The 14,321-nt window shown below is 48.2% G+C and overlaps 2 non-coding genes and 1 pseudogene across 2 annotated transcripts; 2 read left to right on the top strand and 1 right to left on the bottom strand.

Moving 5' to 3' along the window:
- Nucleotides 1-2,102: 2,102 nt before the first annotated feature.
- LOC141978791 (uncharacterized) lies at nucleotides 2,103-12,983 on the top strand (annotated as a pseudogene).
- TRNAK-UUU (transfer RNA lysine (anticodon UUU)) lies at nucleotides 4,872-4,944 on the top strand. The gene has a single exon. It is a non-coding gene; the product is annotated as a tRNA-Lys (tRNA).
- TRNAS-AGA (transfer RNA serine (anticodon AGA)) lies at nucleotides 8,703-8,784 on the bottom strand. Its single transcript has one exon. It is a non-coding gene; the product is annotated as a tRNA-Ser (tRNA).
- Nucleotides 12,984-14,321: the final 1,338 nt, after the last annotated feature.

Consider the following 14,321-nt stretch of genomic DNA (forward strand, 5'->3'; position numbering starts at 1 on the left):
TTTTGTTCAATATCTTCATAAATGATCTGGAGGATGGTGTGGATTGCACCCTCAGCAAGTTTGCAGATGACACTAAACTGGGAGGAGAGGTAGATATGCTGGAGGGTAGGGGTAGGATACAGAGGGCCCTAGACAAATTAGAGGATTGGGCCAAAAGAAATCTGATGAGGTTCAACAAGGACAAGTGCAGAGTCCTGCACTTAGGACGGAAGAATCCCATGCACCGCTACAGACTAGGGACCGAATGGCTCTGCAGAAAAGGACCTAGGGGTTACAGTGGACGAGAAGCTGGATATGAGTCAACAGTGTGCCCTTGTTGCCAAGAAGGCCAATGGCATTTTGGTATGTATAAGTGGGGGCATTGCCAGCAGATCGAGGGACGTGATCTTTCCCCTCTATTCGACATTGGTGAGGCCTCATCTGGAGTACTGTGTCCAGTTTTGGGCCCCACACTAGAAGAAGGATGTGGAAAAATTGGAAAGAGTCCAGCAGAGGGCAACAAAAATGATTAGGGGACTGGAACACATGACTTATGAGGAGAGGCTGAGGGAACTGGGATTGTTTAGTCTATGGAAAAGAAGAATGAGGGGGGATTTGATAGCCGCTTTTAACTACCTGAAAGGTGGATCCAAAGAGGATGGATCTAAACTATTCTCAGTGATAGCAGATGACAGGACAAGGAGTAATGGTCTCAAGTTGCAGTGGGGGAGATTTAGGTTGGATATTAGGAAAAACTTTTCACTAGGAGGGTGGTGAAACACTGGAATGCGTTACCTAGGGAGGTGGTGGAATCTCCTTCCTTAGATATTTTTAAGGTCAGGCTTCACAAAGCCCTGTCTAGGATGATTTAGTTGGGGATTGGCCCTGCTTTGAGCAGGGGGTTGGCCTAGATGACCTCCTGAGGTCCCTTCCAACCCTGATATACTATGATTCTATGAATGGGAAAGAGCTGTCCTATCCCTGTAGTTAATCCACCTCCCCAAGAGGTGGTAGCTATGTCAGTGGGAGAAGCCACGGCTGTGGGTATGCAAGCTGTGGTGTTTACCTGCATATATAAAGTTTCATCAAAGCCCATTTTCAAAACCACCCATGGTCTGGGAATGGAACAGAAGCTCCCTGAAGCAGGGACTGTCCTTCAAGGTCCTGAAGATCATTGACTGCAACATAGCATTTTCGTGGGGGTATGGTTCAGTGGTAGAATGTTAGACTGCAGTTCAAGTGGTTGTTGATTCAAATCAAAGTACCCCCTTAGAAGCCTCTTTCTTAAATGAAACTATTTTCATATCCATTTTCAGGATGTTCATGAGTTCCACTGAATGGGGATGCTTGAAAAGAATTTAAACACTCAAGATTTTTCTGTGTAAATGCATAAAAACAGAGTAAACCTGTCCAGCAGCTGAAATCAGTTCCAGTTCTCTAAGTGTCTAGTTTGTTTTCATCAATTCAACAAAAGTATAACATGAATGCACATTTGTAGATCCCTGTTCTCCTTGGGCAGAAGTACAAGAAGAACAAGCTGTCAGAAGAACAAGAACCACATCCAGTTGAGGTTCAAGAGTCTGATGAGCAAAGACACCTTGGTGAGGGAAATTTCACCAGCATCTTGGCTCCTTCACATTCAGGTAACACCTGGGCCCCCGGAACAAGGCATGAGAAGCTAGTGGCTCGGACCAGGAAAATAGCCACCACGATGTTGGCTAGAGCTGCCAGGATCCCTGGAAATGCCACCATCCCATGCCCAGGAATATTCATTAGAAGGTGGTGTCTGCAGCAGGGACCAAAAAGGAAGAGAAAAGCCTTCAAAAGGTGTAAGCTGCCAAGCCCCAGACTGTGGTCAAGATCCCACCTAAAATCAAGACAGGAGAGAGCAAGTCTAAAGCTAACTCCAAAGCACCCAAAGACAGGTCTAAGAAGGTTGCACAGAGAAAGAAATGAAGACATTTCCATTGGGATGACTCCTGCTCCCCAAATGGGTCTTTATGAATCATCATGGACTAGCCAGAGAGATCAAGGTCCCTCAGGACAAACAGCCCCATGGAAAGTACAGTAACTGGGGTGCGTGTGGGGAGGGGGGGGAGTTTTTCTCTTCCAGAGAGGACGTGATGTGTTTTGCGGAACACCTCCCAGGTAAGTGATGCACTGAGAAGGCAGCTGCCCATATTTCCTACATGGGCTCATTCTGTTTTATCTCCTTCTGCTGTTATGTCAGAACCAGCACTAGCAGGAGTGTGTCCCTGTGACCTCACCAGCTGTACGATAGGCTGAGTCTGCATCTCAGCTTTGATTAACCCAAGTTTTTAATTCATTCTTATTGTGATACTTTCACAGGGCTCTGCCTCATTCCAACATTCTGGTCATAGATTGAATACGGGGAGGAATGGACAAGTCTGTACGACATTTGGTAAGTACGTTGCGTTGGTGTGTGACTGAAAACAAGACTGGAGGTGGGCAGGTGTCTGTTACAAAAAGAATATGGCAAAGCTGCTCACATCCACTATCTAATTATACGTGATGCTTTTCAGAGGTATAGATCAAAGATGTTTCATTAACACATTGGTTCAATAAACAGACCGGGCTAGTTTTGAAGTGACTCTGGCTATGAATGCAGTAGAAATCTGGCAACAAGTCTCTCAGATGGGAAGTTTGTGCAATCATGTTTGTTTGGCTGGTTTTTCCCAGCTTGTTTCTACAAACCCTGTAATCCATCACCTCAGTGCATCTTTCACTTCGGTGGTAAGTTTGTCTTTTAGTGCTAGTTCTTGAGTTGAAACGATCCCACAACTATACACACACACACACTGCTGGGGGTTGAAAGAATTTCACTTTTCAGATGTGGGATTGGAACCCAAGGCTCCATCCAGAGACCAGAACACCCAAGGGAGGAGAAAATTAAGTTTGATGTTTGGTGACTTAAACCATTCAGACACCACAAAAGTGGCTTTTAACACGCCTTGTTTTTTTTTTAGTGTTATGAGCTGTTCAGGGAGGCCAACATGCCATATTTCTTTCAAATTCTAGGGCCCTTCTACACACAGTTCATTTTTATACACAATTACCCGGAGTGAAATTTGCAGGCTTCCTAGAGTCCCTTGAGCGAGGTGTTCCCGTCTTACCGCTGACTTATTATGTGAAGAAAAGACGTGCACCAGGGCTGAGGCAGAATCCAGACATCCAGCTTTATGAGAAGGTAACGGTGAATGTCCGACTCCTGCACTGTGAACCATATAGTCAAGCACCCACGATCTGTACCAGCTTTATTTCAAAATAGCTCAGCACTCGGAGTGTTGAAAATCTGGCTCTAGAGGTGGGGGGCCAGTGCAGATCTCCTGAAAATTCTGGCTGATACGTCTGGAAGTTCCAAGAACCACCAGAACTTTGAGCATTTGCTAGAGGCTGATGAGAGAACCTTCCTTCTGTTGAACTCAGGAGAAATTTTCTCCCTTAGTTACAATCACAATGTTGTACTGTGCTCGCAGATTTAGGTTTCAACTTAATTAACGTTTGTTTTCTATGCAAGGTGAAACACACCTCTGGGGGCATTTGGACAGAGGGCTAGACGGGGGGGAGGGATAGCTCAGTAGTTTGAGCATTGGCCTGCTAAACCCAGTGTTGTGAGTTCAATCCTTGAGGGGGCCATTTGGGATCTGGGGCAAAAATTGGGGATTGGTCCTGCTTTGAGCAGAAGGTTGGACTAGATGACCTCCTGAGGTCCCTTCCAATCCTGATATTCTATGAAATAGAACTGCCACAAACAGACAATTAAGAGGTTAATGAGCCTTCTCTCCAGATGGTTAATTCCAAAGACTTGTCTATAGACCTGGAGGAAAGGTTTTCTGGATGAATATTTTATGTACCGATATATTTTCATTTGACCAAAAATGATTTGGTTTTGTTTCAACAAGAAAACTGAAAAAAAATTCATCTGGAGTCTACCTGAATAATATTATAATTATCTAGCCAAACCAATAACCTAATAGCAAGTAAAACAAATGATTTGAACAGTTCTGTTTGTACAAACGGTCCACAGTGGGAACATGTCTAATTTCTGCTCTGAGGCTCTAGGAAAGTTTGATTCACGTTGATGAAACGTTCCTTTTACTGACCAGGAATTGAACCCAGGGCACAACAGTGAGAACGTTGAATTCTAACCACTCGACTACTAGCAAAGTGCTACCTTGTCATTCATACTAGCCTTTTTCAAGCAACTTTCTCTAAAAAGTTCATCTTGGGTCAACCTGCAATATTGTTATAATTTTGGTTTGGCTAGTTAGCAAGCAAAACATTAAATTATTTGCAAGGGTCTATTTGTATAAAAAGGTCTAAATCCTGGGATTTAAGGTGCACAGTGGGAACATGCCCACAGTTTGCTATTCGTCACTGGACAGAGCTTTGATTTTCACACAGTCTCCAAACACCTTCCTAGCGGCCTGAAATGTAAGTGGGCATCTGAAGGAACCACATCCCTGCTCAAGGTGCTTCTGATGTTTTAGAAGGGAGACAGAGAAGAAGAAAGCTCAGTCCACAGTGACACTAAGCATGAATAGCCAATGATCTTTGTATGTAACTACTTAGTCAATTGTGATCCTTCCTATCATTATCCCTTTGAAATAATGATGATGTACCGTGGACTTTTACAGGTTGCGTTAGCCAATCCAGCCATTTGGCACTTGCAGATGGGTACCTCTGTATTGTGCCTGATTCTTCTACAGCTGTAAAAGGCTGGTAGATACAGATACTTTCCCCTCTTCTTAACCAGCACTAATACCAGGCCAGGCTAGGGCTGGGGAGAGAGAGCAAGAGCAGCAGGTTTCCCCTATTGTTTCCTACTTTTTTTCTCCTCTGCACCAACTTGCTTTCTTTTCCATGTGTGAGCCTGGCTAGCTCAGTTGGTAGAGCATCAGACTTTTAATCTGATGGTCCAGGGTTCAAGTCCCTGGTCAGGTGATAAACTATTCACAAAGGTCTTAGATATCTGTCTCTTTGATATTACTTTTTCTCTTCAGGATTTTTCCTTTTCTAAGAAGGGCCTTTTTGTGTGTGGGATTGAAGGGGCAACTTCATGACATCCTCCGTCCTCACAGGCTGGAGGAATAAAGGCCTCTGGGCATATAGCATGTTCCTCCTCTGCGCGCACGCGCGTGCAAAATATCCCTAAGAAATTAGAATCACCTGCTGCCTTCCCCTGTCCTGCTGGATCCCCAAACGAGGATGCTCTTCAGCCTGAACCATGTCCTCTCTATTCCCAGTACCCCTCAATCCCAATCCTCAGTCCCTCCTATGCACGTATCTCCTCACTCTGAACCAGAGCCTACTCTTCTTCATCCTTCTCCTCTGTCACAACCCACAGCCCCCTCCTATTTCCAGTGCTCCTCAATCCCAACCCACAGCTCCCTCCTTGCCTCCAGCAGCAGGTGCTCCAAACCCCCTCATGAAACCTTGCAAGAAAAACTTCCTGTGTGACTCTGCATGTGGATTTTACAGTATGTTGGAAATTTCTATATTAAATATGTAAGCAGGGTCTGAATGAGCTCTCCCCTGACATCTAATGATGAGCTGTGGAAGAGGACTTCTGGAGCTGATCTCGTTTGTGTGGGCTCAGACACTGTGTCTAGGTGCTTAGCATGATGGGATTGCTTGCTGAAATGATCACTTTGGGCTGGTGGTGTATTCCCAGTCTCCTTGTTATTGGGGCAGGAGTAATAAAGGGTGGTTATCCTTGTTGTGTGAATCGAGGGCAGCAGAACTGTGCTTGGCTGACCCCAGTTGTGGGACTCACCCTCAACTGAATAGCACTTGCTAGGCAGGAGACCTGGGTTCCAAAGCCAAATGGGTTGAGGAATGGGGGGGCTGGGGCCACGGCCACTGAAATTTAGGTGTTAGATCAACTTTAGGATGGGGTGGCTCTGGAGGGATAAGTGAGTCTCTAGACAGCATAGTGAGCTTGGTACCTTCTTATTTTCCCCCTTTTCCACCCAGGATGGGAGGTGAACTCTACAGATGCACCTCTGGGCTTGCACGGACTAAGGACAACAACTGTGAGTGGGGTGCAGAGAGGGGACGGCTCATGTTAAGGGAATTTTGGTTACTGGATTTAAGAACCTGAGGGAAAAGAACATTGCCCAGCTTATTTGGGGGTGGGTCTTTTGCTCAGGGTTTATGTTTATGTGTTGGGGCTCCTGACATGACTAACCCTGGGCTTACATTGCAATGTAGACATACCTTTAGAGTGCATCTATAATGTGATAAAAGCCCTGCGGCCTGGCTGGCCTGGATCGTCTTACTTGGGCTCCTGGGGCTTAGGTTGTGGGGCTAAAAACTGCAGTGTAGACATTTGGGCTCAGACACCCTCACCCCTCGTGGGGTCTCAGAGGCTAGGCTCAAGCCCAAACATCTACACTGTAATTTTATAAACCTGCAGCACAAGCCCCCCCAAGCCTGAATCAGCTGATCCAGGGTTTGAGAAGAGTGACTTGGGTGTGTTAATAACAGTGTAGACACAATGCTAGGCTATGTCCACACTGCAATGAAACACCCAGGGCTGTCCCATGCCAGCCTAGGCTCCCAGGGCTTGGGCTGTGGGGTGATAAATTTGCAGTGTAGACATCTCGGCACAGGCTCAGTACAGGGCTCTGGGAGCCCACAAGGTTGGGAGGGAGTTTCGCAAGCAAAAAAGGTAAAATGGCCGTGGAGTATTACCCTGGACTCAATGGCAGTTCTCCATGGGCCCGTCTGCTTTGGGGCAGGGACAAAAACACGTCCTGCTGCATTTGTTTGTGCAAAGGTTGATTTATGATTGTCATTCTCAGACACGGTGCATGAAGCAGGACTCCACGATGAGCCGCCCACAGATTCTGGCAACCACAATGAGCCATTTGGTAGGAGAGCTCAAAGGGAGTGGGTTGTCCACGAGGGGCCTGGAACACTGACCTATCAGCTCTTAACTCCCAAACTTTCAGTAACTTTATCAGTGCCTGTGAGTGTAATTTAAACCATAAGAACAAGCCATTCTGCAGTAGACCAAAGGTCCATCTATCTTGTTTTCTGACAGTAGCCAATGCCAGGTGCCCCAAAAGGCACTCAACAAGGTACCACTGGGAGTTGAACCTATGATCTACTGGTTATGAAACAGGTGTTTTATCCAGCTAAGCCACAGGGCCTGCCTGTGGTTAAGGTATCGTGTCTGCCCACAACTGACTCCCTGCCAGACCCCACCTGGGCCTGACAAGTTTTGCTTGTGTTTGGATTCGGCAAAGCAGAGGAGCAGGTGAAGGAAGGAAGTTTTCCTTGCAAGCTGTGTGTGTGTGAATCTTTGGTCAGGTCTGCACTACAAAGTTATTTCAGCATCATTATATTGTTTGGGCGTGTGAAAAACACACTAGGCTCCCTCAGTTGCCAGCTTTTGGCTGGTGTACACACTGCACTGTCCCGTCAGGTGACAAAACTGCCCTGTTTTGGCGACAAAATAAAACCACCCCGACAAGAGGCCTAGAGCCTTTTGCAGCCAATTTAAAGCGACAAAGTGTCAGGTGGTAGAATCTCCTTCCTTAGAGGTTTTTAAGGTCAGGCTTGACAGAGCCCTGGCTGGGATGATTTAGTTGGGGATTGGTCCTGCTTTGAGAAGGGGGTTGGACTAGATACCTCCTGAGGTCCCTTCCAACCCTGATATTCTATGTAAATGCTGCTGGTCATTATATCCCCATAACTGGCCTCCACCACTATCCCACAATGCCCGCCGTGAACTCGCCTGCCCTGCCTTCCTCCTACAGAGGCTGGGCCCCTCCCCTTTCATGGCTCTAGGAAGTTCCTACGGCAGCCAGGAGCAAATCTCTACTGTGGGGTGCTGCTCCTCTGCACCGCAAACACAGAGCGGGGTGATGGAAGCTTCCTTACAGTAGGGTGGCCACCGGCATCTGAACTGTGGAACCCCATGATGCCCCTTTCCCCAAGACCCCTCACTCACTCTGCCCCTTCTCCCTGAGGTCCTGGCCCACCCCCCAAGGCCAAACCCACAGAACACTTCTTGCCCCCCCTCCATTGTTCATCCTCACAGCTGTCAAAAAGAGCTGGGGTCATGGCCCTCTACACCCCCCTGTTCCAGCACCCCTGGCACAGAGCTAGGCAGGCAGCAGTGTGTGTGTATATGTGAGAGCGACTGCAGTGCTGAGCCCGTGAGGGAAGGGGGGGCTGATGTCGGGGGTGTCCCCCTCCCTCTGCCTCAGGACTGGTTGCTTCCAGCAGTTGTCTGAAGTTCGAGACAGCGTGCGGACATGCTCGCTCTTCCCCAACACCCACACGCTCTCTCCTCACACACACGCTCTCTGCCCCACCATGCACACTGCACTTGAAGAGCAGCTGGCTAGCTAGGAGGATGCCCCTAGAACAATGGGATAGAGAAACCTGCACCATGTGATGCTGTACCGACCCATAAGGCATTGCAAACCCTTCCCAAAGCACCCTGCGGCCAGTTGCACCGTGGGATAGCTACCCACAATGCACTGCTCTCTGTGGCGATCCAAGAGCTGCTCGTGTGGATGCGCTCTGGTAACACGAGCAGCGTGGTGTGGACATGCAACAGTGGTTTAATTAAAATGCTTTAACTAAAGCGGAATAATGCTGTAGTGTAGACATAGGTCTTGTCTCACACTCAGGCTACCTGTCACTAAGGATGCTCAGGCACAAAACTAAAGAACCACAAGTTCCTCCATAGTTGGCAGGATTTGAACCTGTGCAGGGCGACCCCAACAGATTTCTAGTCCATCACCTTAACCACTCGGCCACAACTACTTGACTCTCATGACACTCTACTTCTGTTCTCACTGAGTGATCATTTCCAATTGTTTGCTCTCTTTATATATCAAATATTGATGTGAAATACACTCAGATTTTACCTCATATCAATAGCTGATATAAAATCCCTCTGATTTTCAACTTTCCTCTCTATACATATTTAATATACATCAAAGCCAGAGACCTCTGCCTGGGGGATCAGTGGTTCCCAGCTGGTAACAGGAGAGTTGGCTGGACCCTTTTCTTTTTTCCAGCTGGCACCAGATGAGGAGGTCACTCTGAGTGCAGCGTGGGTCCAGAAATATCCCAAACCCCATGACAAATGGTCTCCGTGGGGGGTTGCTTCCTGTTGTGCTAAGATGTAGCCACCTCTGGGGTGGATCCCTGGTGGCTATTATTTGCTAGTGACAGGACATGGAAATTTCTTACCTATTTTGGCCCTCCATGACTTCCATTACCCTGTTAAAGAAGCATCCCCAGGGCTCCCTCTGCCCGTCTGAATGGCCAGCAGGGGGTGGTGTGGTAACTTTCTATCCACTTATCAGGTGCTGTGAGGTAACACTGTTGCGGGGGCCGGGAGGGGGGTCCTGTGTGGGGAGATTGAGCTGGAGCTGAAGGGGCATTGTGGTAGGGGAGGCTTCTGGGTGGCTGGGCAGGGGGTACCCTAGTCAGGTTGGTGGGTTCTGGAGGTTTGGGGTTTCAGGGGGTGGTTCTGATGTGCCCAGCCCTGAGGCTATGGGTCCTGGAGGAGAGTATCACTGGAAGCTTGTTCTCTGCAGAACAGTGGGGGTGGGCATATCATGGGGAGGTGGGGAAGGGGATTAGAGGGTATCTGGTGCTGTGCCAGGGGCTCCATCCTGGCCAATGCACAGAACTGGGGGAAGTCCCCTGTGCTAGGTCAGGGGATGCCAGGCAAACAGAGTGAGGGGTCCTGCTGTAAAGCATCAGGGGGTCCCAGGCAAACTGCTGGAGAACAGGTGCGGGACCTAGGCAGGCAGTGGGGGAATCCCAGGCAGGCAGTGAGGGACTGAATTCCCAGTGGGGGGGTGGTCCCCTGGGGGGGGGTGGTCCCTGGCTGCTGGGGGCTCTTGGTGGGGGAAACTCTTTGGGATTCCCAGCCTGGCAGTGGTGGTCTGGTGGGGGTTCCATGGTCGATGGGGCTCTGAGGGGTATCTGGGGTCCCTGGCTGGGTCCCTGGTAATATTTGTCAGGACCCTGGCTGGAGGGTCTGGGCTCTGGGTACTGGGGGGTGTCGGGGGGTGTCTGAGGGCTCTGGGGGCTGCTCCTGGCCTTGCTCTTTCTCCCTGATCAGCTTGTGCCAGAATCCTGGGGCATTCCCCAACCATGCCCAGTCACCGTGATAACTTTCTGTCCACCAATCAAACACTGAGAGTGTGAAATCTCAAATTTTGCTTTTCTCCTCTCTTGAAAACTGCAGGAACTTTTGGGTCCATTGGGAAAATTCATGCCCCCAGTCCTTGTCCTAGATCCGGGGGGTGAGGGAGGTGGGAAGGGGGTTAGCACTGCCACGCAAAGGTCTCATCCACGCATTCTGGACTCATTCTTTCTGAAATCTGGTTTCATTAAGACCATTGTTAATCCAGAGTCACTGCATGGAAAGACAAGGAGTGACTCCAGATGGACAGTGGGGCAAATGAGATGAGCAGTTCTCCCTGTGAGGAGGTGCTCTCATTCGCTGCTCTCCCCAGAGAGCTAAAGGAGGGAAGGCTGCTCAAACGCTCTGGCCCTCTCTGCTCAGGATATTGGGGTTCAGCTTCCTGGGTCAGATGCTGCAGCCTCCATTGTGATCTGGGAGACCAGGTTTAGCAGCTGCTGCTCCCCCAGTGGGGCTTCTGTGCTGGGAAGTGACCTTAATTAAAGCTACTTCTCTGCTGGGACTTTCTCCAGCTGGTACTAACCCCATGCGGTATCCCTGGGCCCTGTGAATACTAAATTCTCAGCCAGAGACTCCAGGTAACTGAAAGAAACCAAGAGAAAATGCTGGAGTCTGGCATTAAAATGACTCTACACAAACAGCCCCCCCTCCCCCCATTTCTCCTCCCATTAGCAATTGCAGGGGCAAATCCAGCCATGGGGGAGCAAACAGCCCAGGAATGGGACTTTCCTACCAGATGGGCAGGGAGAGAGGACAGAGAAAAGAAGATAGGGGACAGAGAGGCTGAAAGGGGCCGTGAGAGACAAGAGTTTCAAGAGAGATTTCCAGATCTCTGATCTGCCCAGACAGATGCATTACTGCACCCTGGGTAGAGTCATTTTCCTGTGGAAAAATGAGGATCAGACAGAGGAAAACCCAGTTCCTGACTCCATATCCCTCCTGCTGGGGTTGGCTGCCATGGGGTCAGTGTCAGAGGGAGTCCTCGAAAGTGACTCCTTTGGGTCTGCTTTTTTCTAGCATTGTGTTCAGAGACTTTGTTACGGGAGGGAGAAGGGAGGTTAAAAATGTCTCTGTGGGCTTAGCCTGGTAGGAGGGGCCAGGTCTGCACTGTAATAAAGAGATCAAGCATTTTTCCAGCATGGCAGAATCTAGGATGTCTGTCTGCAGGGAAAGGGCCTGGGGGAATCATGATGTGGAGGTTTCAGAAGAGCCTTTAGTTAATTTCACAACTGCCCTTCTCACCCGGCCAGGCTGTAGAATGACGTCCATGTTTCGCTCCAGCTCATCCCAGCCTCCCATGGGAGAGGGGAGAGAAATGGCTGCAGAGGAGCCAGGTCATGTAACCTGGTAACGTGGCTGAACCTTTGGGGTGAGAAGAAGATTTTGTTTGAGCAGAGTTTTTAAATAACCTCTCACTGTACTGGACGTAGGTGCTGATTGGGAGTCAGAGAACTGGAATGCAATAAAGGGGGCTGTGTGATTTCTTTTTTCAGCTTCTTGATAACCAGTGTGGGGGATCAGAAGCACAGTTTGTGACTGGTCAGTGAGTTTAACTTCAGTTTTAACCACCAGTTTTGGGAGCATCTGCTCTCCCTTTTTCAGCTTGCCCTGACCTTCGCATTTTCAGTGAGGACTGCCCCAGGCACACCAGGTCACACTAAGCACTGGAGTTAAATTAATAGAATGTTTTTTATGACCAAGTCTTATGAAATCAACTGAACTCCTTTGTTTTCTTTCATCTGAGCAGGGTTTCCAGTTTCCCAACCTGCCATGGAACAAGGGGAGGAGCCATAGGTCCCAGATCTCCAGGGTTCAGAGGAAAGAGAGATCCTGAGAGCTCCTTGCACAGGTGAGGAAACATTAAACCAACTCAGAATCTGTAAGTGCCTCAAGAAAACATCTGGGATGCCCTACAAAGCCCTTGGGAGCTCTCTTGGTTGATTATTGTCCCTAGCAGGGGTTGTATCCTCAGGGTAAATATAGCTCATGGCTTCCTGTAGATCCTAGCAAACACCAGGCCGTAGCTTCCTCCCTTCCCCCTTCAAATTTGGATGGGATGTGAAGGATGAATTGATCTCTCTCCTATTTGGGAGAAGATTTTGGGGGAGTTCAGTCCCTGATTTTTATTTGACCCCTCTCTCTCTATTTGACCACTTGTTTTGGTTTGGCCTTCCCCTTTCCATCCCTGTTTGGGGTTTCTGGCTCTATCACAGCGGGTGATACAATGGCATGTGAGAAAGAGGAGCAGAATTCTCAGCAGGAAGATGCTGGGAATGTGGATAAGCACAGAGACTTATCAGAAAGGAATGTGTCCAGGAGTCATGGGCAGGGAAAATCCTCTGAGATTCAGCACAGACCAGAGAGAGAGGAGGGAAACCAGCCAGGGGAGAAAGTGGGTCAATTTATTTCCTGTCAGGGAATTCGGAAGGGCGTCAAGGAAACTGCAACCCAGCAGGAAATCCTCAGGGGAAAGAGAAAAAATACATGCACTGAGTGCGGGAAAAACTTCAGTCGCAGCTCAGACCTTTCTCAGCATCAGAGAATCCACACAGGGGAGAGGCCCTATGAATGCAGTGAGTGTGGGAAAAGCTTCACTCACAGATCAGGCGTTTTCCTCCATCAGAAAATCCACACAGGGGAGAGGCCCTATGGATGCAGAGAGTGTGGGGAAAATTTTCCTGATTCCCACATAGTAACTTTTAAAGCTGTTCAAACTGTTTGCAGCAGGGTTATCCCTCAGCTTGTCCAGATGAGTGGCCCATTTGTAACCCAGGCCCTACAGAAGATTGCTCCCAACTAATTCTATGGTATGGGGAATGCTCCCCTTCATGATGCAGATATTGAGGAAATAGAGGTGGGATTTTTGCTGAATGTATCCTTAGTAGGTGCTAAAAATGTGTATAAAATGAAATCAGTGTGGGAAATGTAATAGCTGCAGAAAAATAGCTCTTTTTGAATAGAAACTCCAGCTCTGGTAACTAACGGAGATTCTGATCCAGCCCTGTATCCAGTCCCTTGCTTGAAACTGTGCCACCGAATTAAAGAAAAGCTGGGCATGGTTTGGGAAGCCATTCCTGACTAATACTGCTGAGATTTTGAGTGGTTTTGTAAAGGATTCTACTTCAGAGAAGTGTAAATTTACCCTCACCAGGGCCAAGGATTTGGAAAGAACTGGGGTTGAAAGAGTCCACACCAGTTCTTGGTTTCCATCCCAGTAAAGGAAGCTCTGGTGACCAATGACCCCAGGAAAATTGTTTGTATGCCTCCACTTCCTAGTGCAGTGTCACTGATTACCGTTCCAAAGGATGCCAGGGTTAGACTGAGAACAATCATCCTTCCCTGTTTGGATCCAAAGAGAGAGTGCTTCATAGGACATTCCTTCCCATGGATCCCAAACTGGCTGCCTGAGTGGGTAACAAGGACTTTCAGGCTGTAGAAATGATGGAAACCAATGAGGCAACGAATGTGTCAGGCTCCAATTTCAGAGTTCTGGATACACACATGCTGAGTCCTGATTCTCTGGTTTTGTGTCTGACGCGATGGCTACACAATAAAGCTGATGTAGGTGCCCTGGTGTAGCACTGTTGTTACAGATGCTCTAAGCCAATGGGAGAGATCTCTCCCATCGGACTTGATTAGTCCAGGCCCTGCAAGCGGCGGTGGCTATGTTGGCAGGAGAAGCGCTCCCGCTGACGTAGCGCCATCTACACAGGGGGCTAGGGCTGTGTAACTACGCTGCTCAGCGGTGGATTTTTCACACCTCTGAGCAATATAGTTATACCAATAAATGTCTTTAGTGTAGACAGTTTTCTCCTGTGTTTTATGCATTTACATCACTTCTCCTCTACCTCCTCCTACTTTGAAAGATTAAAAAGTGTGAAAATAAAAGAGAGGTATTTTTCCTCATGATGCAAACATTCCCACCTAGGAGATCCCTTCCACCAGCACACATGGCAGAAGATCTTGAGATATATGAACTCACAGCAGTGGCTGGGACCTACATTGGGACAAACCACAACTTCAGTCATGGTTCAGTTGTTGGCAATGGGGATAAAAGAAAACTAACATATATGGCAGGAATTTGTGGTCTTTGAATATGTTGTTGTTACCAATGAAAATGAAATTATAGGTGAAGTTA

This window comes from Natator depressus, chromosome 28 (assembly GCF_965152275.1).
Source record: "Natator depressus isolate rNatDep1 chromosome 28, rNatDep2.hap1, whole genome shotgun sequence".
NCBI lineage: Eukaryota > Metazoa > Chordata > Testudines > Cheloniidae > Natator > Natator depressus.